This window comes from Meles meles, chromosome 16, assembly GCF_922984935.1.
Source record: "Meles meles chromosome 16, mMelMel3.1 paternal haplotype, whole genome shotgun sequence".
Lineage (NCBI taxonomy): Eukaryota > Metazoa > Chordata > Mammalia > Carnivora > Mustelidae > Meles > Meles meles.
Genome location: NC_060081.1, coordinates 30,299,219 through 30,325,411, shown reverse-complemented (window position 1 = coordinate 30,325,411; position 26,193 = coordinate 30,299,219). Strand labels below are relative to the sequence as shown.

Sequence of the window (26,193 nt, the reverse complement as noted above, 5' to 3'; positions counted from 1 at the left end):
TCCCGTCGTCTCGGCCCAGCGTCCCTGCCGCGCCGCGCGGTCTCTTCGATGGCTCCCCACCCGGCCTGGCCGGCCTGGAGCCGCCACTCCCCACAGCCCGGCCGGGGCGCCTTGCTGCCTCCGGCGCCTTCCGCGGGGCAGGGTCCTTGGGTGCTCCAGGACAGGCGGACACCCACCCTTTCGGGTCAGTTCGAGGCGCTGTCTCGCCTGGTTGCGCTAGAGATGGGTGCTCCGAGGGCGGACCAGTGTTCAGCGGAGCAGAGGCGGGAGGCCTGGAGGGTGGAGCCCGGTCTTTGGGAAGCCTCCCTCCTTGCTCAGAGCTGAGCGCCCCTGGGAGGTCCTCCTTTCTTGCTCTGCCGCCGCCTCCTGTCCTGGTGACCCACGGAGAACACGTGAGCCTACAGGCCCTCGGCACCCAGAGCCCAGCGTGGTCCTCAGGCTGCCGCTGGCCGCTGCTCCCTGCTCTCTGAGGCTTCCTGTGCTCCTCACATGCTGCCCTCTGTGGAGCGGGAGAGGTCCTCCCAGGCAGCCCTCCTCCCGTCAGCTGGCCCTCCTCCTCACCCAGCACCCTGACCCCAGGCCAAGCCTGCAGGGCCCCCTTATGCAAGCTGGGCTCCCGCCTGCCCCTTGCGGGAGCAGAGACCCCTCTCCGCGACGCAGGGTCAGAGGGGTCTAAGTCAGGTGCTGCCTCCTGCTGGTCCCAGCCCCATCGCTCAGGTCAGTTCCTCCTGCCCACACCTGGGTGTGAGCACAGGACAAGAAGGGGTTTCCAGAGCCAGAGACCACATTCGCACAACTTTGGTCACCGCACAGGGTGACAGCTGTCCTGTGGCTTCCGTGGTTCCTGACAATCCCTGGCTGTGCCGTGTTCATCACTGACACCTGACCGCGGCCTAGCTCCTGCATGCGGAGGGGAGCTCACCTTGCCTGCAGGCTGTGGCTCTGCCCTTGACTTCCCGGGTCCATGGGGCCTGGGGTGGCTGCTGAACCAGGTGAGGCGTGAGAGCAGGGAAGCAGATGAGCGCTGGGTTTCCGCAGAGACTGTGGCTTGTGCGTTTCTGTCCTAGTCAGAGGCAAGGCCCAGCCAGTAGCAACCCCTGGTAAACATAGGCTTTGGATTAAATTTCTGTCCGCTTCATATTTGTTCCAACCTTTTTTCTTTCTGTTCTCAGGCCCATAATGGGGATCTTACAGCCAGGGAGACCTGCAAGGCTGGATTCTCTGAAGAAGACTACACCGCATTAATCTTGGAGAACATTCTGGAAGGAGAGAGTCTACTCAAAGGTAGGGGGCTTGGGGATGGGTGAGAAGAAATTGCGCGTCGTGCTCTGGATGGGGGAGACCTTTCCAGGAACAGGCAAGGTGGGGCTGCCTTTGAGCTGGGCTTTTTGCAAGATGATGGCTCCGAGGTCAGTGAGATGGGGAGTCGGGACCTCAAAAGCATTTTGCATCGCAGGTATTTTGCATTCAGCATGCCTGTCATTTTTGAGTGAGGTGAATCATTTCCTGGGCAACAAACTGGAATTCGGATGTAACGTCACCCAAATAATGTGCAGGGAGAGACTTTCTTGCTAAGTATTTTTATGTATGAAATTCTGGATTCTTAAATTATCCCTGCTTTAAAATGCATGATAAAGCAGACGTTGTTGGAGATGCGATAAATAAGCCCACAGACGTTCTGTTCACAAATGTGGCATTCATTTTCATTACTGCCCCACTGACAACATGAAAACACACATGCAGGAGGGAACTACCAATTAGCTTTCTCGTAATTGTAGGATTAAATCCACATTTGTGATGGGAACATCAGAGGCAGCTTCAGAAGTCAAGTGACAGTAGATCATTCTGAATGTTGATCTGTTTCCCTTTCCAGACAAACTAATTAAACTTTCCATTTGCATGGGAGGGGAAATAAATCCGTTCTTCCTTCTGAGGATTCCAAATCCTACCACGAACACTGCAGCTGTGCGCCTTCCCAGAAGTAGCAGCTTTTAGCTGATTTCAGAGGGATGGAGGGAGCAAACTTTGGATAAGGCTTGAGAGCTAAATTTCGGCGCTCATGACTAAATAATCCTCACGCGGCTGACTTTCTCCCCAGTTTTGTGTTTTAGGAAATCTGGGATTTTCCCTTAAGAGCTGACAGGCTCCTCTGGGTGGGGAGAGGGTGAGAACACGCACACAGCAGGAGGCGAATTTCCAGGTCCTCTTCCTCGGAGGTGGGGCTTCATGGGCTTCCCTCGTTTGCACCTGGTTGTATGAATCAGGATTGTGAGCGGTTCCAAGTGCAGCTCTTCTTTTAACAGATTTCTTTTTTTTTTTAAAGATTTATTTATTTGACAGAGACCACAAGTAGGCAGAGAGGCAGGCAGAGAGAGAGAGAGGAGGAAGCAGGCTCCCCGCTAAGCAGAGAGCCCGATGCGGGGCTCGATCCCAGGACCCTGGGACCACGACCCGAGCCGAAGGCAGAGGCTTCAACCCGCCGAGCCACCCAGGCGCCCCCCAAGTGCAGCTCTTCTTATGTGCTCGGTGTCGTCTGCGTTGGCTGCTAAGGGTATGATGCTGTTGACTCTTTCGTTTATTCCCCCCCCCAAAATAAAAATGAAAATGAAATTCCCAGCCGTTGACCAGAAGCAGAATGGTTGTGTTGCACAAGGAGGCTTATATTGGTAAGAGTTTTAGGTGCTGCTCTGTGAATTTTAGGAGGGTGGGCCACCTTTCAGGGTGTATTAGCCTACTGAGTGTCCCAGTGTGTGCGCTCGGGGAAGGCCCAGAAGATGCTCTCACACTCAGTGTTGTAGTGTCACACGTGGCAAGGGACACATGGTACCCCCGTTTCCTTGTCCAGAAGCTGGCATCCTGGGCCTCTCTGGGGATGGAGCCGCTCTTGATAAGATCGTGGGTATCAGTTTTATTCAGGAACCTAAGGAAAAGTACCTCTTAGTAAAGCCAAATGCTACCTACTGTGGAAGCGAATGGCAGATTCTCATACCTTTTATGATGAAATGTGGGATTTCTAACAGGCATATGGTCTCCGTCCTGGCTGCTTTGTGCTTCCAGGCTGAACTGACTTCTGCTCTTGGCGGGTGTCAGGGGAAATCTTGGCTACTGGCTGGACCTTGGCCAGCCCCCTAAACTGGACAGGCTTCACCCAGTGTGGAACGGAGAAGGTGAACCTGGACCAGCCTTCATCCCTTGAGGATGCACCACTCATGTGGGGGCATGTACTTATCCCTTAGACGAGGCCCAGCCCCACCCAGGTGGAGGGGGGAGGTGCAGGTGTCTCCCAGGCATCGGGACCTTCTCTCCCCCTCCTGTGGGACAGGCTAGAGCCCCGTTGCTTCTCCTGCACCTGTGTGTATCCTCTTCCCCCCACTGTTCTCAGGGACCAAGATGTTTTATATCTTAGAAATAATTTTTTATATGGAGGCAAAAGCTGACGCAGACACACACTCAAATCAGGGCAGATAAAAATTTCTCTTTTTATGTACGCTCTCTGCAAACCACAAGACCACAGGGAAGATGTGTACATCCAAAATAAAATAAAGCCACGATATTTCTGTTATTCTGGTAGGAATCAAGTTAAATAGATTGCTTATAATTGAGTTATTCCAACAGAGAGAGCTTAACCTTAATTTGACAGGCGAAGCTTCCCATAGTCAGGGTTTTATTGTAAGTGTCCTGAAAGCCATTAACGGCTGCTTGGTGGCTTCTTCTCTTTGCCTGAGGTCAGCTTACCAGCAGCCCCGAACATCCAGATTCCAGAAGGAGCGATTTGTTACACAGTAATTAACTTATTTATGATAAATGGATGGAAGAAATGTCGTGGCATTTTGTTTTATGTCTAAATGAAAAGCATTTGCATTCTAAAAATTTCATGCTAATTAGGCTTAAAATAGTTTTCCCCAATAGGGTAGCGGGCGCTACGGTATTGTGAACCTTGTCAGCAGCAGAGCCTCTAAGTCCAGCCGTGTGGGGCATCCGCTGGGCTGATTTGTAGTGTTCTTGGATCCCTTCCGAGCTGGGTTTCCTGTGCCTGCTTTCTCTGGCCAGCTCGCAAGCGTAGCCCCGTACCATTAGCAGTAGTGTTGTTTTCAGGATCGTTCACTTACGGCCATGGTCACTGGTGCGTGGTAATATCTAAAGGAGGATGGTTAAGCCGTTTTCCTTAGGCCAAAATGGGACGTTCCGTGCGCCCTAGTTCAGTGTGGGGCATTTCCTGAGCTGCTGTCTTTTTCTCGGCTTTGTTACTAATTGACAGCCTGCCCACAGCTGAGGCAGTGAACTGCATTGCTCTCTCAAGGTGAGCAGAGTCCTGGAAAACCCAGACCAGCTTCGTGGCAAACCCCCCAAAGATGGGAGAGTGATAGGCTGTATAGTGGGAGCCCAGGACGCGTGGGTCCTATTAACCCTGGGTCCTGGACAGGAGTTGGTGTGTGAGTAGCCATGTCTGCTGGGGGCAGGAGGGCGTGGAGTCTGGATGGTAACCTCACAATACAGAGAAGAGGGGAGTGCTGTTTCTGAAGACTGCCTCGGGAAGCCTTTGTGCTCCCACTCTGCCTTAGCTCAGGGCAGTCCTGGGCAGCCCAGCCACACTCTGCTTCCTCCTTGGAGAACTTCTGCTCTCTGGGTCAGCATCTCTCTTGCTGAAACAGGAGGGTTCATGAAGGCAGCAGCTCCGGCACTCTGCTGTGCTGTTTTAGATCATCTCAGAGTGTGCTCAGCCAACAGGATTAAACCCCATTACCAGAACCTTAAATGAAGGGGCTTAATTTTTCTCATGTGATGGTGAAGAGAGATGGTCAGGGGCTGGAGCAGCTTGTGACCGCCATTATCACTACCTGATCTTTATTCTGCTGTCTGTGGCTTGTCAGCCCGGTTTACTACCTCCTAGTTGTAAGTTGTAAACTGGCTGCTGTGGCTCCGGCCATTGCATTTGAGTTTGGAGCAGGATAAAGGAGGGAGGAGGGGCACCATTTGCATCCCTTCCCTGTGGGAGGAGATCAAGCACTTTCTTGAGATGCTTGCTGTTCTCCTTGGCTACAACTAGGTCACATGCCACTCCCAGCTGAGAGGGAGGGGGAGGCTGGGATGCAGAGAATTGCTGGGAAGCAGAGAATTGTGTCGTCGTATTTGGGTTAGAGCTATTTTGATCCACCACCTGGTAGATCCATCTCCTTGGAGCAAGTAAGATTCTGTTTTAGGAAGGAAGGAGGGAGGAATGGATATGGAGGAGATAAGCATGGGTGTCTGCCCTTTAAGGCTGTGGCTTCCAGCACAGTCCCTAAATGTACTCTGGAATGAATGACTCATTTGCATACTAAGGCCCAGAGAGGGAGGGATGGGAGAGGGAGGGAGGGATGGGAGAGGGAGAGATGGAACAGGGAGGGATGGGAGAGGGAGGGATGGGGGAAGAGCCCACATGCAGATGTTTGGCATCAGCACCTAAGAATTGTGCACAGTGTTATGGGCAAGGCCAGAGGTACCACTATCTTATCTTGACAAGTATAGCGACACTAGCCTCTTCTCCAGGCAGGTGGGCTTGACCCCTGTGAGACGGGTCGCTCTTACTGGGGAAGAAGGCGTCAGGAGACACAGGACAAGAGGCTCAGCTGGTCTGCTGCCGAGCCACACCTGGCTTTGGGCCTGACCCGTGCGGTGGTGGCTGTGCAGTGAAAGTCTCAAATGAAGTCGTGAATGAGCCCAAGAACGTGGACACTGTAACACATCTGGACCCCCTTGGTTCACCTGCCGGGGAGGGGGAGCTGCTTGGACACTCAGCTGGTAGTACTAATAAGAAGCCACCCGCACGGGCTGCCTGTCCCGCGTCCACTCTCCCTGTCTTCCTCAGACTCCTACTCTGTGTTCAGCGTACGCACAGTCCTGTCCACGATGCTCACACGACAGGTGGACTCTGTTACACCGCGGTGGCAATATGGCCTGCTACGGCTAGGACCATCTGGTTAGGTTACTCTGTTCGACGAGGCTTCTGGGAAAGGATTTTTCCTTTTTCCTTCTTTCCTCCTGGTAGAGAGAAACCTATTCATCTGGCCTTGCCCTCTGCCTTTTTCCCTTACCTCTTCCTCCTGCCTGGAAGACAGACATGATGTGTGAGACACAGCAGCCATCTTGTGACTGTGAGGATGGTGGAGCGGGAACTAGATCCTAGGTGGCGTGCTTGAACCACATCCAGATAACCTCTGGGCTCGTTGTCCCCCTGAGAGGTGAGAAAACCAAGGCTGAAATACCTCAGTTGGGTTTTTTGTCCTTTTTAGTGAAGGCGATCCTGGGTGAGGGAAGCGAGTGCGGTGCCCGGCAGCAAGTAGCTGTCCTTCCCTCTGGAAGCCTGGAACACGTTTCATCCTCTGACTTGAGCCCAGCTTTGGGGGGACCCGCTACCCATCCTTTGTTCCTTGGGCCTCGGTCTTACTCTTTCTGTAGCGGCTCTGCTCCTTGTGGTCTCGAATCCATGTCCAGCACCCCGGATCGCAGAGCATACACCGTGGTGCTCGGTACATGTTTGCCGAGCGGATGAAATGAACAGTCAACCACGTTCGTGTCCGGGCCAGGATGTGGATGAATCATTCAATGTAGGAAGCCAGGCTGCCTGTCTGCCCCGCCCATCGGGGAATGTGCAGTCTCCACTGGCTCTCTTAGCCGCCCTCCTCCAGGAAGCAAGGGGAGCAGGCCTGGGGTCTCTGACTGCAGTGCTGACTAGCTCCGGGGGATCTCGGCTGCACGAGGGGTGGAGGTGAGGGCGGCCACGCAGGACTGCTTCCTGACCGGCGGCTCCACTGGCCTCACACCAGCACATCTCTTGCTCTGGAAGCCGGAGGAACCCTCCTTTTGGAGACCTGCACTGAGACCTGCTTGGCTTCTGTTGGCAGCCGTCTCCGGGGTCCCCGAGAAGGAGCCCCCAGAACCTTCTGTGGAGCGCTCGCTGGAGACGGTGATGCCCCTCTGGCTGTCTTTGGGGCCAGCCTTGCCATTTCGCGGTCGCTTGGGCTCTCAGGTCTGGCTGCCCGGGTGTCTCCAGGGCCCCCCATGATAGGTCTCCAGGTCTACCCCCTCGCTCCCTGCAATCCCTCCATCTCTGCATCTTTGAAACATGCTTAAGCAGATGCCAGAACTAATCACCAGCTGAGAACAAGGGAACAAGCAAGGGTTCGTCCTTCCAAAGAATGTGCTGGTTATTCTATTTGAAGGAGCAAGTTTGACTTCGAGTGAATTCCATCACGACAAAACACCATACTGCGTGCGGGTTCCTGTGCACCAAGGGCGGTAGAGCTCCCCACCTCACGTGTTATGAAGCCTCATGGGACAGGCTCCCTGCTTTTAGTTCCCAGAGGGGGACGTGGAAAGTTGCCCGCTGGCCTGCTTTTGTCACAAGGTTCAGAATTTGGGTGACTTTTTGCCCTGGCTTTAGGCTGCCCTCTCCTGGTGTTTCAGGCTGGCTCCCTGACTTCCGCACTTCAACAAAAGAGAACAAAACAACAAAGCTAGGTAGTTATCTTTGGTGGGTGTGTTCTTTCTCCCATTCCCCTTCCTGACTTCCATCGGGGCAAGCTGGTGCATGTGAGGTCTTCCCGGGCACTGACACACCTGCTCCCTTGACGCCTCCGAGACACCTGGGGCCTTGGGGCATTTGCAGGTCCTGCCCTAGCCCTGCTGGGTCTGCGCAGAGCACCCTGTGACTGTGCAATCCCCCGCCCGCCTTCGCAGGCAGGAGTTCTCTTGCGTCGCGGATCCGGCTGTTCCGTAGTTAGCCCGCATAGTTAGTGGCTTGATAGACACAAATTTAGCTGCTTGCTGTTCTGGAAACCGGAAGTCCAGCAGGGCCAATCTCCAGGCGGCCGTGAAGGCGTGGGCTGAGCTCATTCTTCCTGGCGGTCCCGGGGCAGAGTCTGTGGTCAGGACATGCCAGTGCTCGGACACCCCGTGCCGCTCATCCAGTCCCGCCTCGTTCCTGGGGCTCCCACCCCGCTCCCCACCATGCCCCGTGTCCCTAGTGCCGCTGGGAGCCATGGGGGGAGCAGGCTGCAGAGCCCACAGCAGCTCAAGGCTTCCAAAGGCTCCTTGTTTGGCTTCACTGATTTCCTGCCGGCAGCATGTGGGGATTTAGGAAGGATTAAGGTAAGCCTTCAGCTGACAGATAAATATCCACAGATAAATATCCACTAGCACAAGAGTCCCTCCCCCTGCCTCGGATGGGAGGAGGGGAGGACAGTCCTTGTGGTGGAGGACGGGAGCTTCCCTGCCCAGGCCGAGGCCCCAGGAGAAGCCGCAGGGGCGGAGGGAGGACTTCCTGGCCTGCCATGGGTGCATTTTCCATTTGGAATCCAGATTCGTTATGTTCCAGCCCCTGGGTGGGGGGTGCAAACCCGTGTCTGTCCATGAAGGATCCTTTTCTCTCTGAGCAGGACGGAGGAGGGCGGTGCCCCCCACCCCCGAGTCCTCCTTCGGGGCTGTGCACCTGTTTGTTCACCCGACATGGAGAAATGTTGGATCTTTGTCTCGCGTTGATTTTGCTGCCAAATGTAACTTTGAACACTGTTGACGCTGATCTGCTGGAAAGCTGAGGGGGGCCTCAGTGTCCGTGTTTGCTAAGCACGCGGTCCCAGGCTTCTGCTGCCTGCAAGGCTGAGGGAGAAGGGGGGGAAGTCACGGGCATCCTTGGGACAGGGGCCTGGCTGGCTGCCCTCCTCTCTGTGGGCCTCAGCTTCCTTATCTGAAGAGCAGAGGCCTAGCACGTCCAAGCGTGGTTGGGGAGCTGCGTGCCTGGGGACACTGGTGACACCCGCAGGCCCCTGCATCCCCTCCCAGACCTACCATAGTGGGTCTAATGGTGGACACCCCGAGAGTCATCTATCGGCACTTTGTTTGGAGAAGAGGTCTTGGCAGACATAATTAAGTAAGGTTCCTGAGATGAGATTGTCCCGGATGGTCTGGGGGCCCAATCCAAGGACAGGTGTCCTCATAAGACACAGAAGAGCAGAGACACAGACACAGGAGGAGCCACAGGAAGGGAGGCAGAGGGAGAGAGATGCCGCCACGACCTCAGGATGGCTGGAGAGGCCGGGAGCTCGAAGAGGCAGGAGGGACCCTGCCCTGGAGCCTCCCGGGGGCAGCATCACCCTTCCCACAGCTTGAACCTCAGACGCCAGCTTCTGGAACATCAAGAGAATAAGTTCCTGTTATTTTAACCCCCTGAGCTTGTGGTCATTTGCTACAGGAGCCCCGGGATGCTCAGACACCCGGTGCATCAGAAATCTAGGGCTGGGCCCTGGGGAGCTGCAGGATTGATCTGTCCCCCAGGGAAGTTGGTGCTGCTTCAAGCCGAAGACCTCAGGTCAAGAGGGATTTTAGCCTCAGAATCCCAGGGTCAGCAGAAACCACGTTATTCCCAAGGGCGTCTGCCGGGTGGTAGGTGGCGTCTGAGCGCACAGCTCGGGCGGGCGGCAGGCAAAATGCTGGGAGCGTCCACCCCACAGGGATGGTGCACAAGGCCCTTTGTGGCAGAGACCCCTGTCCTGTCTTCAAAAGTGTGACCTGGAACAACGCCATCAGGACTGAAATGTCCATGGAACAGTTGCTCTCATCCCATTAGCATCCCTGGTCAGATGCCATCATCACGAGGGTCAGAGCTGGGAGCAGATCGCGTGGTGACGTCATCAATGCTTTGTTGGTCTGTCTGTGGGCATGGTCAGCGGAACCCCGGGCTTCAGGGGAGGAGGGCTCGCTTCTGCTGCTGTCCAGACGCCGAGGCCGGCGGGAAGGCACGGGCGTTTACAGAACGTGCCTCTTCTCTCCCTAAAACTGCTTTGCCCAGCAAATGCAAAAAGGCCTTATTTCTGGCTCCGCGAGTTGAGTTCCCTGTGCTTCCAGCAGCCGCATTTTTGCTGCCTGGCTGCTCGGTTTCTCCAAAAGCAGAGGTTCGCACGCTTGTTCTGGGCCAGTCCCTGCCACCGCCCTTTCCTACTGCTGCATGGGGATGGCCTTGTGTATCCTTGGGGACCGTCGCTTCCCTGTCCGCAGGTGTGTGGGTGCTGGGGGAGCTCAGGGCCCCTCGGAGAGTCAGCGGCTGCTGTGTCCTGCAGCCTGGCTGTCCTGACTCTTGTGGGGTCTGGGGTGGGACTGGCCCATCCCTCCCTGAGAAGAACTGTGGCAGCTGGACTCACGATGTCTTGGGTCCCCAAGCTCTGCTCGCACTGGGCCCCAGGGTCACGTCTTCTGTTCTCCACGAGTGCCTCTGGTCGCAGGGGCCGAGGGGAAAGGGCCCTCGCTGGGACTGCCAGGGGCTGCTTTCTTGCTCCGTCCCAGGCTCAGGCCAGTTCGCAGTCTGGAGGGATTTCAAGGAGAAAGACGCCCTATTTCCCTTTCTTATTTTTCTTCAGTGAGATGCTGGCAGAGGGAAGCCTCGGCTGGCTGGTCGGACGGGACACCTACGGGCGTTTGAACACCGTGCGTAGGATGAGCCTCATGTGTGGCTGCCTTTGGCGAGCACGGGAAGCCCCATGCTGGTCCTGGTGTCTGGCCCTTGTCCCGGTGTCGTAGGACTGCCACCCGTCCCACAGGTTGAGGCTCCTCTGTGCTGGGGACCGCGCTGGTGCCTCCCTGGGGCCTGCCAGACCCATCCGCACAACCACCCTGTGAGGCAGGCCCCCTTCCCCTGCTTGGGGACGCCGATGTGTTCCGCTTTGGGGCCCCTCGTTCGCGGTCCTGCGCTGGTGCCGAGGAGCCCGGGTGGAGGTGGGCAGACTGTCGCCTGAGGCCACCCCTGCCGTGGGCACCGCAGCCTCGGATGTTCCCCGTGGACACGGGGCACCCTGTGGTCCATGTCTGAGCGGCTTCCAAGGGCCCGGACTCCCATCCACTGTGTGGCCGCAGGTGTACGTCCCGGGGAACCTTCCAGAGTGCCCACTGTAAGAAGACATGTGGTTCCGATGGCAGGTGCAGGTCTGGAGGGCCGGTGGGGTAATGCAGGTGGGCGGTGCCCGGCCTGGGGAGCATGAACACCGGGCCACACCGCTGCTGCTGCCGCCGCTCAGCCAAGTAGAGCCTGGTCGGCAGAAGCTCTGCTTCCTGGAGGCCCTGGGGAGCCCACATGCAGGCCCTAGCCAGGAGTAGACCCTCTGAGACAACACCGCATTCCTGATGCGGGGCCCGGACCTCCGTGGCCGTGGGCGCCTCTCTTTTCGGTGCAGCCCCAGTTGTAGGTGGATGAGCTCAGATGCTCGTCTTGAGGGTCGAGCCCTGAGATGCGGGGACCCAGCCTTTGATGCCGTCAGTTTTCTGTTAGACGCAGCTCTGTTCAATAGGTCTTTATGGATGTGTTGGGGAACATTTTCCTTCTTGGCCTTTCGTGTTTTATGTGCAGCCAGAGACCTTTCGGCAAAAGGCATGTTTTTAAAAATTGAATAAACAAATTACGGCTTCTTGAAAGCTCTGTCGGCTCAGGGAGGGCCACGGGAGCCTGAGTTGTTCACTGTGGTTACTTGTTAACAGGGTTCTGGTGTGATTAGATCTTCAGGGTGTTTTTGGTGCTGGGGTGGGGAAGGACCAGGGGGGTGGGAAGCTGACCGAGCTAGGTGTTGGCGCACAGGGTCGCCCTCTGTAAAGCTGGGCGCTTGTTTCTTAAACCACCTTGTGCTTTCTGACCTTCCCTTGTGCGGAGAAGGGATCATGCCACTTACCTCATCTCGTCCTAACATCCTAAGATAACAACAGATTACCAGGAAGGGCTGCAGAAGAGAAGACTGTGATCAAACGTCTGTAAAACGATAGAACCTATGTTTTCTGGAGAACAGGGAGGCTCCAGGATGACTGGTTTTTTCCATTAAAGGAGCTGGACAGCTTAAGGATTGATCTGCAGAGAAGTGTGAGATACGCTTCCATGTGGGGAAAAAAATACACGCTTAAAAGGTTAATGGCTGGTAAACGTCAATTTTCTACAATCCTGGCTAATAAAAATACGTTATGAGACAGAAAACATCATGCTGCCAAAATTACAGAGGCCTTTGAAATCCATTTGAAGTCTTGGATCCTTTGAAAATGACTGGGGGGGAGGGTGAGAGCTTCAGGTCTTTTCCTTCCTGGTGGAGTGATGGCACCTTTGCGGGAAGGCGCAGCGTCTCCGAAGGGGCGGGGTCTTTCTCTGGGAATTTTTGGTCGAAAAGGAACAGGCGCTCTGCATTCCTAGGCCTGGAGTCTTTGCTTGGGCAGCCCTGTCCACCGCCGCACAGGTGTCCTGTGCTGGTGGGTCTTTGAGATGGCCCTGCGTCGGGGATTTGCGTTCGAAACACTGTAAGCACGGTAGTCCCTAAAAACCTCTGATTTCTTTTTTATTTTTTTTAAGCTTTATTATATTTTTTCAGTGTTCCAAGAAAAACCTCTGGTTTTTTAAACATGATGACGGCGACAGCCTTTTGTGACAGCCCCTAAAATTAGAATGGGCTTGTCTCCGCTCTTTGGGTAGGGATTCCAGCACACAGAGATTCTGGAACTTCCTGGAGTCTCCCGGGGAGAACCTGGGAGACTGGAGACTCAGGGTCTCCTCATCTTAGCCTCTACACATCCCCTGTCCTGTTTGCTTTCCTTGGATGCAAGTTTGAGTGGGCAGAGCAGATGCCTGGGCACCTAGAGAAAACCAGCGGGGAGAAGAAGTGCTCGTCAGGTGTTACTTTCCCCGGGGTCCTGCAGGTCCTGCGTCTTCTGCTGGATTTAATCAAGGCTCTCGACAAGGGAGCCGCTTCTCCTGGAGCGATGGACGACAGCCCTCGCTTCCAGCCTGGCTGACTCAGTGCAGCGGAGGGTCTTGTGGGCCACCTTCCTGATTCCTTACATTCCCCTTGGGTGGGCACGGAGCCGTGGGCTGAATTCCAGCTTGTTGTGACGCCGCAGCAGAGAGGCTCCCGTGTCTGAAGGTCTCTCGGCCTCCCTGACATGGCGCTGGTGCCTCTCACCTGTCCTCGTCGCATGGTGCATGAGGCCTTGAGAATCTAGGAAAGGAACTTGATTTTCCAGCAGGGTGAGCCTGGAGAGATTGTACCTCCCCCGGGGATGGGAGAGGAGGTGTCACTCCCTGGATGGGCCCGTCCCAACATAAGAGAATCTTACTTTTGCCTTTTCCCAGGGGAAACATTAAAACAGAGGGCAGCTGGGGCCTCACCAACACACCAAGGTTTGGGTCCGGATAGGTTGGGGCTCTTGGGACCGACCCACTTGGGTTTACGTGGGCTGACTGGGGGCAGGGGGTGGGGGAAGGGGGCCGAAGGATGGCGGCCCGAGAGCAGGGGTACTTGGGAATAGGACTCGGTTGCCTCCTTTCTCTTGGATTCTGTCCTGAGTGGTGTTTCCTCCCTTTAAAAAAGAGGCAGCGAGAAGAGAGTTCTTTCTAAGCCAGGCCTCCACGCTCTCGGGAGCGCTGGCGTGGGGCTTGGGACTGCTGGAGACATGCCCCATTGTTGGCCTCTAAAAGGAGGATTCTGGAAGGATATCATTCTGGGATGTGCCCACAAAAGTCCCCCGGTGGCTTCCTTAGGTTGCCGCTTCAAGGAGGCACTAATTAATCATGTCCAGCAACTACGGGGGAGCCGGGGCCGCTCCCAAGACCAGGAGGCAGCAGCCCACCCTCTGTCTGTCCGCTCTCCACACAGGCAGAAAATTGCATTGTTTCCTCCCTCTGGAAGGTGGTTATTTCATCAGGAAGCCACCCCCTCCTGGCGGTTATCTAGAAATTGCCTCACTGCATTTCTCCCTTATTGGTTCTGAAATAATATTGTTTCCGTCTTACTTAAATGCCACACAGGTTCAAATTTCTGTTGTTGTAAATGACACTCCAGATGATGGCCTTGTTTATTGCCAGAGACCCCAGTCACTCTCGAGGAGGGCAGATTGATGGGGAGGGCGCCTGGGACTCTGGCCGCTCGTCTGTGTCTTCCTGCAAAGAGTCCCGAGTTCCAAGAGCCAGGCAGGAGCTGTGGAGGCAAACCCTTATCTATTTATTTCCAAACGTATTGTGCCGTTCATCTCCACTCACTGTCTCCCAGGGGAACTGCTCTTCATGAGACAGGAGCCTCTCTCCAGAAAGGTATTTGATTTTTGATGTAAGGGAGGGATTAATGCCGCTGGATTTTGATAAGGCCGGCCGTCTAGTGTGGCACAGACATGCTTGTCCTGCCCGTATCGCTGAGTCGGTTCGTTACACGGGAGCACAGCGGAGCGGCAATACGGGTGTGCAGAGAGAATTGTAGTTTTGCTATTTAAAAAATAAGTCTAGTGCTTTACAATGTTAAAATGATAACTTGTTTAGGGAAACTCACAGTGCCTGTCTTTTGGCACAGAAAAACCTCTTCTAGCGGCTTGACTTGGATCCTCTTAATCTATTTTTATTTTCCTGAGCATAAATTAAAGCCTCATTCCTACTTGAACTCTTCAGTTAGAACGTGGGGCCAGAAGTGCATGTCTGCAGTGCCGACCTAAACATGTTTCCAGGACTCTACACCAATCATGAGCTGATGCCTTTGCTTGTAAATGATCTCCAGGGCTGAGATTAGATGTACTGTAATCTGGTTAGACTCTGCTAAGTAGCTTGATCTGTGGAGGATTTTCCTGATCCAGGTGTGAATCTTGGTGTCTTACCTGGGGATTGGGGGAGAGAGGATTAGAGGCCACATTTGTTCAGTGGATCAGTGTGATCCCATATTCCCGCCGTCCCCTTCTTCCTCACAGGGCAATGACGGGGCCGGTGTTCACACAGGCTCACCCACACTGCTGTTTCCCTTGTGGCCACGTCTGGTGTTTTGTGGGATGGATATCCGTGGAGGCCCCAGGTGGTGGTTAAACGATGCTTGATAATGGAGACTGGGCCTGTTATTCTAGAAGGCCATGGGGTCAAGGGCTGTTGGACAGAGAAAGGCGTGGGCGTCCCAAGATGCCACACCTCATTAATATTCCACATTGTTTATTTTGCTGTTGGTGGTGACATCTAGCTTCAGAAATGCATGTGGATCTTTGGATACCAGATCCACAGATACCAGAGCGGCTGCATCACTCTTTGGCCCATTAGTTAGGGGTCCCGGGGGTCTTAGGCTCTCCAGGCCATGGTCCCAGGGCCCCTTTCCCTTTTTCTCCACACCACGCCCACCCCCTCTGGGGCCAGCATGGAGCCACCTGCTGGACCAGCTGGAACTTGACATCCCTTCCTTTGCTGCTCTGCTCCTTTGTTTTGGCTGCCCTAGCTGCCCTTTGATCTGTGGGAACCTTCCAGGGCTGCTGCCTCCAATCCCATTTCTCCATGGAGCCCCATTCTGCTGCCTTCTCCTGTCCCTCTGCCTGAGCTAAGTGAGATTAATTATTTTCACCTCCGTTGTTTCATAGCTTTATTAAAGTATGTGATGATGTGGAGTTTCTTGGGTTCTCCTCCACGTCTGACAGAATTGTGGTCATGCTATGAATGTGAGTGTGTGTGCACATGTATGTGTGTGGCATTAGAGCTACAGATGTGTGGGAGGAGGTGTGCTAGGGAGCTGGAGAGCGGTGCCAGTTCCCCAGATCACCTACGAAGCCTCCCTCCCAGGAAGGATTCTTTGCAGGAAAAGGAGACGAGCTTTCTCGCACCTCTTGGAGGGGCAGAGGCTGGAATTGATAAGCAAGAAAATGTGAGAGCATGATCATTAGAGAAGGGTGGGCATCGAGTGGAAAAGTCAAAAGTGTTTTTCATTTTGCACCTCTGTGTTAGGGCTCATTCAGTGTATTTATTAAGCCATTATCAAAGCCAAGTAAGACAAGTGGGTCTTTGTCTAATGAACTTGCCCCTCTGTGGGCTGTGTTAGCTGCAGGTGTCCAGAGCATAACTGGATAACAGCGGTGGTTATTACGTGGTCTTCGGGCCAGACCGCCCCACCCTTTATCCACACAACGCAGTACACGAGGCTGACTTTTCCAGCTCCGGTTCCGACTTAGAACCCCAGGGTAGGTGCCGGCCAGAAGCCTGACAGAGTCTTCACATTTCAGGCCCCAGTGCCTTTCTCCAACTCGGGGCCTGTGCTGTGACCCAGCTATAAAGCACACGGGCTGCCATTTGGTAAACTTTTCCTGCTGGGTTACTTGGCTGGTCTGGATGTCGGCAAAGCAGAAAGTTCCACATCTGAGGGTCAGGGTGCCAAGGAGGCCCACCTGTTGATCTCTGCCTTAGGTTTTTAGTTACCTGACTCTTCATCCTGCCTGCCACCGTGGCCCTGTCTGCGGGTAGCACTTCTCTGGAGGATGCGGTAGTTCTGCCAAGCGATGTCGGTCTCAGGGAGTGGAGATCTGGAGACACCTGTGTGTCTGCATGTACAGGAGTCAAGCTGCTTGACTGACCCCATTTCATCAATCCGTTCCCTCTCCTGGGCTTGTCGAGCCAGAGGCCTACTGAGATGAGGCAGTGATGTGGTGTTTCAGCGCTATGCACACACTCATTCTAGATACTGAAGCGTGTTCCTTCTGCATCAAGGATGTGTTTGTGTACTGTCTACAGTTGCCTTGCATGGTGGCCGCTGGGCTGGGGCAGCGTCCCATCCTGGTGCTCAGCCCACAGGAGCACGTCTGCCCAGGGCTCACTTGCTTTTCCCAGGAGACAAGTTCAGAAGGCACGAGAGACAGGCAATGTGGAGGGGAGTGGGAGTGCCAGGAAGCATGTTCTCTCTGCTGTAGAAGGATGGAGTCCAGGCTCTGCTGGGTCTCTGATGATGGCCTGTGGAGTCTGAGAGGCCTCCGAAAAAGGACAGCGCCCCAGGCACTCACAGTCACTGATCAATGCTGAATTGATGCACTCACTTCCCAAGTGGGGGCTGGCTTCATGTCCCAGCGGAGGGATCATTCCTTACTGGTGGACGTTTTGAGACAGATGGTCAGAGCCTCTGTTGCAGCAGAAATACTGAGACTTGCAAGGGTCGAGGGCTGAGGCCTGGGGTGGAGGTCTCTGTGCTGGCCCCCTCCTCCCTCCCGGGGCCGCCCTGCATTCCTTTACTTCCAGGTTGAGAAGCCACGTGGCCATGACTGCCATTCCCAAGAGCCATCCCTCCAAAGCAGAGAGTGCAGCCAGGAACATTCTAGAAGGTGGGCCGGGGCTGGCATAGGCAGACACGTCCTGCTAGCTCATGGTGTCCTCACAGCATCTTGCCGCCTGTTGGCTCTCACTGTCAGGTGCAGCCAGAAGAGGCTTCGGAGGCCGAGCTGGAGTGGGTTCCAGGGGCACTTGTGGCGTGCTGCCGCAGGCCCCACGCACCCTCTCCCTGCTCCGTCAGGCTCTCTGCGACACCGAGCTCCCGGTGCTTTCCTGGTTCCTGCTTCATATTGTGTGGGGGCCTCTGCTGGGACCACATCCCAGCCAGGCACCCTGTGCCTCTGCTCAGAGCTGTGCTCCGCCCCCTCGGCCCCCACACCCATGCGGCAGGGTTGCTGTTCAGAGCCCGTCACCTGTCACCCTCCCTGCACCGTGACATGGTCTCCCAGAGACACACACCCACTTCTGGCTGCACCCCAGCCTGAAGCAGGCTGAGCCCACGGGGACAGCCAGTCAGGGCTGATGGCTGAGCGGGTGATGGGGCCTGTGCTCCCCAGCGGGGTTTGTGTGCACATCCCTGCTTCCCTGACCCCTGCACGCTCTCTCGGCCCTTCATTCCTTTTCTCTGCTCTTCCCTGGGGAGTTCCCACCTCGCCTAGTCTCTGGTGTCAAGTCTGCTCCAGAGCCCCGGCCCCCGCCGGTGGCCAGGACCCCCTCCCCACACCTGTGGAGAGGGCTCCTCTGCTGTGGTGGGGCCTCCTTGGGGCGCAGCCTGGGGAGGTCAGGGGCCCACTCTCCCTTTTCCCGCCCCCCACCATCGAGCCCCTGTGGGGCTGGTCACCCACGGCTGGAGGGAGACAGAGGGGGAGGTCTGGGAACGGGAGCATCCCCTCCGAGGTAGTGCCCTCGCCAGGCCCTGTGGGGGAACACAGATGTAGCCTGAGCTCCCAATGCCCAGGGATTGTGAGCAGAGCGAACCCTGATGTGAACCCTGATGTGAACATCTCTAGCCTGTGATGTTCTGGGAGTCAAGCCCCCAGCAGGTCGCTGGCCAAGTTGCAGGCCTCCACATATGATTGTGGGTCCAGCTCTGTTTCCAGTAACACAGTGGCTGTGTGGAGGCCAGCACCAATGGGAGGCTCTGACTCTGGTCTTGAAGACAGGTAACTGGAGAGAAGGGGATATCTTAGGGCCATGATTGCAAGGCAGAAACCCTCCTCCAGTGGGTAGAGTCCAGGCCTGGGGTCATTGAATAGACATCCACACTGATCGTAGCCCCCCACTGTGCCCTGGACCTGTGACATGCTCTGGGGACACCCCCCACCACTAGCCGTGAGCCTTTGCTGCTGGGGATGGCTGGGCTGAGGTGGCTGTTCCCTGGGGCTGCACGTGAGAAGGAGGTGAGGGGAGAAGCCTGGTGCAGAGAAAGCAGGGGCAGGGGTGCAGGTAGATAGCAAGAGTAGGAACCTTATTTTGGTGTTAAATTACCATGAAGGAGGAAAAGTGGGTTTGAACTACACTTTGAACAAGTGTAGTTCAAACCCAGGCTGTTGGCGCCTGAAGGCCCCCAAGCATCAGGTCTGCGTGTGGGGCCTGTGGCACAGCTGGGGGACTGTCATAGTGCCCACAATGCCCGCAGTGCCAGGGACGGGGTCCTCCAGTGACGGAGACCCCCATCTTCTCTCCCAGCGTTGAGGACAGCGTCTGCACGTCCTGATTCCTGCAAACCTGATTTCTCATGGAGAGAGTGGGGCCAGGTGTGCAGCACAGATTTAATGGTGTTTTTTGCTTTTACCGGGCTTGTGTAAGAGCAGATCAGGCATTGTTATAAATCTCCCTGTTGAACACACGTACTTCCGTACGCTGAGCGGTCCCTGAGAACAGAAGCAGGGTCCAACTTGAGAGGGGACGTGGGGGGACCGCAGGGCGTGGCGTCCATGTATGACGTGCGTGCTTGCCACCCTGGTGGGGCTGGGGCCCTGGATGACCTCCCCAGGGGTCTGACCTTGCACGGGTGAGCAGGCGGCAGCCTCCCAGCTCTGTTCCGTCTCCATGCTCTTGGTGGTGAGCCCCCGTGGCTGATTTCCCATGGGGATGAGGTGTTCCCCATGCAAGTCACGAGTGCTAAAGAGAATAGGAGGGATGATGGTTCCGAGGGTCTCTCCCTCGGCTGGAATCCAGGGCACATGATGCTCTCTCCGCCTGGACACGTGGCTCTGAGCAGTCCACCTGCTCTGACCCAAAGTTTGTGGTGGGCAGGGCTCCCCCTTGCATGCCGGGATCCAGGCAGTGGCGTGTGGCCCCATGTGCACGTGTCACCCCCTCCATGACAGCACCACGAACCATGGCAGGGTTGTCCACGCAGCCGACCCCAAAGCCGGAGGGGACACGTGCTTGTAACCATGTCAGGGGATAGACCCCAGACCTGTGCGTTCATCACGGGCCCCCCGTCGACTCTCCCAGCCCGACCGCCCACATGATAAACACGGGAGAACGCTCGGCCTCTGCAGACCCCGCAGGTTCTGTCCACACTTCCCACCTATTTGAACCTTTCTTTGAAAACCCCCACTGCTCCGGGATGGGGGAGGGGCATGGAGCAGGCGGCCCGGCAGGAGTGGGACGGAGGATGAAGTAAGGCAAGAATGAACATAACACACTTCGGAGAAGACAGTTTCGTTTAAAAAGTGCCTTTCATCTCTCCCTTTTATATTAACATAACACTTTGTATTTTTAAAATGCCAAAAAAATTTTTTGGAAACTTGAAAAAGAGAAAAATACAAAGAAAATTCAGCGTAACTTTATCTCCCACGCCTGAAGAAAGCACTTTCTCATTTGGCGTGTCGTATGTGTGCATGCGTGTGTATGTGTGCGCGTGTGTGTGCACAGACTTGCACAGTTGGGATGTGTCGTAGGTGCATGTGTGCTGTGTGTGCAAGTTTTCATGTGACCGGCATGTTCCTGTTTCCACGTGTGTGTGCACAGACACACACGCATGTGTTTTGTGCATGGGAGTGCCTCTGTGGTGTGTTCGTGGGCTCGAACGTGTTAGCGTGTGTGCGAAGATGTGGGTGCTGTGTGTGGTGCTCACAAACATGTGTACGCGTGGTGTGGTTGAGTGTGCACACGCATGGCTTGCCACACGCATGTACGGCCTGCATGTGGTGGGACAGGATGTTCCCAGGTCTTTGCGGCCAGACTTGACGCTGCAGCGAAGATCTTTGCAAACTCCTTTTACGGCACGGCTCTCGTTTCTTCGCGACAGGTCATTAGGAAGAGAATTCAGAGTTTCTGGTTAGAGCCTGTGTTTGTGACACCGTCCAGGACGCACTTGGTTAAAAGACGAGACTTGGTGCTGATCTGTGTTCCTGGGGAGGACGCTGGGGACGTGTGTGTCCATGCACTAGTGGGACCACTCTTTTAAAACTGTGTCCCGGTGTGACCGATGTGACCGGTGTGACCAGAGTGACAGGGGTGGCATCAACTGCCCTGCATTTGCTTAGTCAGTGGAGAGGCTGGCCATTCAGAAAGTCTGTTTTTCCCTCCTCTTTCTTTTTCAAAATGGCACGTCCGCATTTGTTCCTATTCCCGCTGCAGGTGACTGTGGGGTGTTGGGCGTGGCTGACACGGATGTAGGGATTCCTTTGGGGAAACCCGACCTCTGTCTTTAGGCTGCAAACACGCTTGCATTTCTGGGAGCCCCTTGTCACTGGCATTCCTCAGGGGGGTCCTGTGGTCTCTTACTCGGCTAGTCTCAGTGCATTCTTCATCTGCCCTGGTTGCTTAGTGTGTGCCGACGTGGGCTTCGTGTGCACCCGGCTCAGAGGTGCTGCAGCGGGTGGTTGATGGATCTCTCTCATCCAGACCCTTTGTTTGTATTAATAAGTAAGCAAAACCCATCCGGACCGGCTGGAGCCCCTCCACAGGTTCTGTGAAAGGCAGTGTCGCTCCCTAAGGCCTGGAGCTGAGAGTTTAACCAGCCACGGGACCCGGTGGCCCAAGTGTTCTGGAGAGGGCCTGATGGTCATTCTTTCAGGCTCTGCTGTCCGGATGTTGGAGGACCCACACGACTGCTCTTGTGGCACAAAACCAGCCGTGGACAGGTGGTAAGGAAAGGTGGCTCTGTTCCAGGGAAACGTTATCCACATCTCCAGGCCAGGGACTGGACCCGACATGACACAGAGTCCCCTCTTCCTGCTTTCCTGCCAGACCCTCCTGTTTTCACTTTCCTTTCTCCTGGACACGTGGAGAGAAGGGCCCCTGGCCAGGACCTCGTGCCCCAAAGGCCTCATTCTTCGGTCTTCCTAGCCACCACCTGAAGCTTGGTGTTTTCAGTCCCATTCGACAGATGAGGAAGCTGAGACCAGCAAGCTGGGAGGACGTGGCCAAGGTCATGAGGAACCATGGCTGCCCGTGGAAAGTGTGGCTCAGAGCGGGGTCTGGTCTTGGGGCCAGAGGCCATAGTGTGTGTCCCCCAAGGCCTGAGCCGGCTGGAGGGGCCTTGGAGGACACGAGGACACGCAGACACGGAGCCACCCCGAGCCCGGCCAGGCCCCTCCAGCCCTGCCAAGGTGCTTCGTGTTGGGCAGACCCCTAACGGCGCTGGAACAGTGAGAGAAAGGAAATGGAACATTATTAACCACTGATGGATAGTGTATTCAGTTTCCAATTTAATGATCTGCAACTGCAAATCCAGGGTTAAGAATGAACCAATTTCTCACATCCTTTTTGCTCTGTTCATCCCAGGTAAGGAAATGAAAGGATTACTCCACAGTCGTGTGATCCAAATGTCAATGTTCTGCCTCGTTAGAGACGCGGGCGCGACTCCCCTGAAAGCCTGCACCATGGGGGTGATGTCGCGCAGCTCACCTGCTCGGAGTGGGGGCTGCTCGTGGGGGCATGGGAGCCTTCACAGGGAGGTTGTCCCCCGGTGCTGGAAGCCAGCTCCTCTCCAGGGCCCTAGACCCTTCCCGCCACTCCTCCTTCCCACGCCCAAGCATCCCTTCCCTCCCGGCCAGCAAGGTGGCGTGGGCTGGCGGGGGGGGTGGGGTGGGGGGCACCCCAGACCTGTGGCGGTGGGTGTTGGCACTGCCCATTCCCGCTTTCCTGGCAGGGCACTGAGAGATGAGGGGACAAGCGTTTGGGTTGATGGCGTGTTGACTAAATTGCATGCAGCTGGGTCCTCTCCTTCCCCACACCCTTGTGCAGAGAGCTGAGGGGGGGAAGCCGCCTGGGCTCTGTTCCATAGGCAGCTGGGGTGGGCACCCTCCTCCAAAGCCAGGCCCCCAGCTGTGCTGCAAGGGTGTGAGGGAGGAGCACTGCACCCCCCCCCCCCTTCCAGCACCACACTCGTCCCACAACAGGACTTTAGGAGTCCAGGTTTTTTAGCCATTCTGCACAGGACTGGATAGAACCTTCCAGATCAAGTGACTGAAGCTGGCGTGTTCTTCTCGCATGACTTGAGACGGAGGGCGGGGAGCTGCTGGTGGCAGTTCAGAAGCCAAGAGTGTTTGGTAGCTAATGCTTTTACTCAAGGAGAGAAATTATGAACAAACACTTCTGCTCGGCAACATCGTGAAAATAAACATATGGCTGCAAAAACGCTTCTCAACACCCCTGCATGTTGGTCTGGTTCACAAGACACTGAGAACCGAAAATAAAACAATGAGGAGGGATGTGTGTGCCAGCTTGCAGCGAAGAACCCCCGAATCGCTGACAGGTTCATTTTCGCTGAGCAGATTTCAGAGCTGCATCTGTTACTTCTCCAGGAACACGCAGCCATCTTCTGGGCCCACTTCCTGGGGCGCAGTGGGACTGATATCAGCCCAGGAGTCGTGGTCAGGGGTCCAGGTGGAAGGATGGCAGTGCTGACACCAGAACGGCCGGCCCACGTCATTTTACACACGGCTGACGTCACACTCCTTAACTGTGCTTCTTGAAACATCAGGCTTGGTGTAAAACAGTCGTTCCAGGTGGGATGCAGACGTGGGGTCCCTGCTCCCCACTCATGGCCCTGGCACCGAGTTCCCTCCATGAGTCGGCCTTCTCAGGGGTCGCAGTGCTCTCGGTGTCCAGAAGTCAAAGTCATGTGTGTGTGCATGAGAATATGTGTGCACATGTGTGCGAGTGTGTGCGAGTGGGTGCATGCCCGTGACCTTGCCACACACCCAGGGACAGGCGGTCCTCACTCAGCCTGCAGGAGCTCGTCTTGAAAATGAAGACCATGATGGACACTGACGGGGCTGTGAGCCCTGAGCCCTGTCCCTTTCCACTGCAGCGTGATGTCACAGGGACACCCCGTGTGTGTGTGTGAGTGTGCACTGCACAGGACAGTGTGCTGGTGTTTGTGAGTGTGCATTGAACAGGATAGTGTGCCGGGGTACGTGTGAGTGTGTGCTGAACAGGACAGTGTGCCGGTGTGTGTGCGTGTGTGTGTGAGTGTGCGCTGAACAGGACAGTGTGCCAGTGTGTGTGTGAGTGTGCCCTGAACAGGACAGTGCTCCTGAGTCTGCAGCTGACACAGGCTCAGGACGGGCAGAGCGGGTTCTGACAATTGCGGACTCATAGCCCTGGTGGCAGAGATTGCGGTGAGAACGTCACGGAGTATAACGGGCCGAACGGAGTCTCCTAGACAGATGTGCTGCCGTCTTCCCCGCCTGGGGTGTAGCTTTATTTGGGGAGAGAAGGGTCTATGCAAATTTATTTAAGTTAACATGAGGTACTCCTGGATTAGGACGGTCTCTACACCCATGAGCGGCGTCTACGAGAAAGGACGTTACCTCCAGTGGTCTGGCGGGTCACAGTGGACGCCAAGACTGGAGTGAGGCGTCTGCAAACAGGGGAGCAGGGGGTTCCCTCGAAGGAGTGGGCGGGACCCTGCCACAGGTGTCAGAGAGAATAGGCCCAACTTGGCTTCCGGCCTCCAGAGCTGGGAATGGTACGTTCTGCTTTAAGCTGCCGTGTCCGTGGCGGTGTTTCAGTCATGGGTGCACTGGAAAGCCAAGCACGAAGGTGTTGGTCCTCCTGTGTGCTGCTGACGTCCCGTCTCAGTGAGAAGGGACCGTCTGCCGGGGGGGTGGGGGGTGTGCTCTGTCCCCGCTCACTCTGAGATGGAGCAGCTGCCCCGTCCAGGCAGCGGGCCTTGTGTCCGGAATCTCTGGGTTTCCTGGTGGCCCCACAAGAGGCATGTCATCCCCCAGAGCCTCCCGGACACTCACAGCACTCCACCCTCATCTCCTTGGTTTGGTTCCTCCGCACCCCGCCTGGCGGGAGCTTCGTCATAGCACATTCTGTGCAGGGACTAAAGCCCCAAACAGCGGCCTGCGGGAAGTGTCGGTGGCCCTTTGAAATCTGGGTGAGATTGGCCAGCATCATCCCTTTGGGCCTTGATTTGTGGCGAACATCTGGGGCTGGGTGTCTGGCCCAGGTCACAACTGACCTGTTCAATATTTGTCATTTTCATTCATTCTGAAACTGGTTTTCTGTGACGTTCTATTATCTTAAATTTACACCTTATGCTTCCCCGTCTTCTCCTGAAACCTTGAGCTGCTGGAGGACAGGAGATGTGTGTGTGTGTGTGCACGCGCAGGTGTGTGTGTGCAGGTGCGTGTGTGCACAGGTGTGTGAGCACAGGTGTGTGTGCAGGTGTGTGTTCTATGAGTGTGTTTCTCTGTCTGTATTTTCCGGCGACATCTGAGGTTGAGCCGGACAATCCCTGTGTACATATTCCGTGCTTTACATCTTGTCTTTGCATCTGTGATGTTTCCCTCCATCTTGGGGAGAAAGAAACTTTGTATCTGGAGTGAGTGTTGCAGGGCTGAGTGTAACACGGGCCTTTGGATCCGTTGCCACAACCTTAATTTCTAAGGTTAAATGTCTACAGATCCTATCAGAATCCAGTTAAGACGCTGATTCTGACTCCGAGGTTCTGGGCCAGGGCCTGAGGGTCCGTACCGCCTGCTGCTGCTGGGTGGGGAGCCCCCTTTAGGCCGCAGGGATCTGGAAGGTGCCACCCGCAGTTGTGAACCTCCTGGCATCATTCCAAGTCCCTGTGTCAATTCCCGCGAGACTGTAACCACCCCCGACTCCTTCTGATTCTCTGGCCTTCAGTTTCTCTCTCCCCATTGGTCTGAATGAAGGTACCGCACCCTCTTTGGAGGGCGGTCTGATCGCTCAGAACCAACAGCGTGGCTGGTGTTACATAAAGATGAGAACAAGCCATCAAGACTTGGCATCGTCATTTCCACAGGTCAAGAAGAGGCCAAAGACGGAATGAAGGATGTGTCCGCGTCCCCAGGGCTCGGCACACACTTCAGCAGGGACCTGCAGGGAGACGTGTGGGCACTCCGAGCTCATGTGTGGCTGCATCTGGCTTCAAGTGTGGGCACGGGCACAGACTGATCCCACGGGGTCGTAAGTAGACGGGCCTGCCATTCCTCCTGAGCCCCATGGGTCCTCTAACGGCGCCATCCTGCCATTCTCTGGTCTGTTCATGGTTTAAGGATGTGGCTGGCCACGCTGCTATGCCTCCAGGTCCAAGCAGGAGGAGACTGTGCGTCTGCTCTGTCCCTCGCTGTCACTCGTCAGAAGTTTGAGAGCTTGTGGTATTTTCATTGCTTGGGTTTCATTCTGCCTATTGAATTTAAGAGCCTTGCAGAGCATGCTGGGAGGGGCAATGATCATGAATCTGGACTCAACAAGTAGCCTTAGAACATGGTTGGCAAAAACATCCCGGGTTCCTTGGAAACTTCCAGTTACAGGAAGTGGTTGATTGGCCATGTGGCCATGATGTCACAGAGTTTTTAAAACTTTGGACTGATGTATTGCTATATGCAAGACAAAAGGGCGGGGGGCACGTCCCAAGTGTCTGGACTACAAAACCTCACCACCTGAGCACACCGTGTAACCAGCACCGACGTATTAAGGGGCAGAGTGGGACCCACCCTCCAGGCCCTTCTCCAGAGTCTCCCCTCCTGGAGGGTCTGCGCCACCTGCGTGTGGCCTGATTTTGAACTTCAGGTCACTGGAGGCCCCTGGCCTCGACTCTCCTGCATCTGGCTTCTCTGGTCCCTCGGGATCACCGAGATGACGGCTTCTGTGTGTTCTGGGTCCCCTCCTCCTGTGGAGCCTGCCTTCCTGCAGAGGCGCCACGC

General features: G+C 55.6%; 1 long non-coding RNA gene across 2 annotated transcripts; it reads left to right on the top strand.

The window, feature by feature from the left end:
* Positions 1-25,496, top strand: LOC123927185. Of its 2 annotated transcripts, none has more exons than XR_006815371.1 (3): positions 1-184; positions 1,173-1,284; positions 25,290-25,496. It is a non-coding gene; the product is annotated as an uncharacterized LOC123927185 (long non-coding RNA). The 2 variants fall into 2 exon arrangements; XR_006815372.1 differs by lacking the exon at positions 1-184 and adding an exon at positions 201-717.
* The last annotated feature ends 697 nt before the right edge of the window (positions 25,497-26,193 follow it).